Genomic DNA, 1,649 nt, shown 5'->3' with positions numbered 1-1,649 from the left:
GCTATAAAAAAAAGGCGTATAAATGTCGGATAAAAAGTCAGTAAAAATGCATTCATGAAGTTTGACATTTCATACAAAATGAAAATTACATATTTAGTTTTTTTGATTACACTTCCTATATGCTTATTTCACTTAAGTCTACTATCAATAATTAAGCCTAAGTAATGACAATATTCAACTCTTTTATGCTCAAACTAATAAAAATCATGATAATAATAATAATAATTATTATTATTATCATTAAAATATCATTATCATCTTGACTATCATTATTATTATTATAATTATCATTATTCATATCATCATAATCAAGATTGTTATTATTAACATTAACTTTATTTTAATTATAATAGTCTCTATTTTTATAACTGTTCTTAAAACAATTCAAATCGTCATTATCGTTATCATCATCAATATCATTAATATTATTATTATCATTATCTCTATAATTATTGTCATCATCATTATTATTATTATTATGATTTTTTTGATAACTATTTTAATTGACGTCATCATGATCATGATCATTATTATTATTATGATCGTCATCAAAATCATCATCAATGTCATCATCATCATTATTATCACTATCTCTATTATCATATTTATAGTCGTCATTAATATTCTCTTCATCTTTATCATTATTATCATCATCATCATCATCATTATCATCATCATTTTCATCATCATCAACATCATCATCATCATCATCATCATCATCATCATCATCATCATCATCATCATCATTATCATCATCATTATCATTATAATCATCAATATTCACATTATCACTATTATTATCTTAATCAACAGTCTTATTAACATTGTTCAAATTATTATTATAATAATTATTATCATTATTTTTATGATCATTATAATCTTTATGATCTTTTACATTGAAATTATTACTAAAAAATTTATAATTATTTTCATCCTTGTCATCATGATGATCATTATCATGATTATTATTGTCGTCATCATCATTATTATGATTATCATTATTATTGTTAAAATCAATATAATTACCGTCACTATCATCATTATTATTTTAATCATGTTTAGTATTATTATAATCATTCTTACTATCACAATTATCATCGTTACTATCGTCGGTATCATCGATATTTTAACTATGATTATCATTATTATCATTACCATTAATAACAATACTATCAGAATAAATACTATTGTTATTATCATTGTCAACATTCGTATACCTACTATTATTATTATTATCATTTTTATAGTAAGTATCATCATTATCATTTCTATTTTGAGATAAATCATGGGCATTATTATTAACCTTACCATTATTATCATTATCATTAGAGTCATTATTTTTCTCCTCATCATTATTATTATTATATTCATCATGACCTCCATAATTAGTATTATATTTATAAATACAAGTAAGTAATTGATTTTTATTATTATTGTAGTCATCATTATTAGCATTGCCGTCATCATTATCATATTTATCTTTATGGTATTATTAGCATTATTATTATCATTATTTTTATGATTATTATTATTATAATTACTATAATAACTATCGATATTATTATTAACATTATTATTATTATTGTCAGCATCATTATTATTATAATAAACATCATTATCATCATCTTCATATAAATAATAATTATCAT

Source organism: Copidosoma floridanum, unplaced genomic scaffold (genome assembly GCF_036245765.1).
Source record: "Copidosoma floridanum isolate Cflo_tuat_1 unplaced genomic scaffold, Cflo_Japanese_pri ptg000027l, whole genome shotgun sequence".
Classification (NCBI taxonomy): domain Eukaryota; kingdom Metazoa; phylum Arthropoda; class Insecta; order Hymenoptera; family Encyrtidae; genus Copidosoma; species Copidosoma floridanum.
This window is presented reverse-complemented; position numbering follows the sequence as displayed.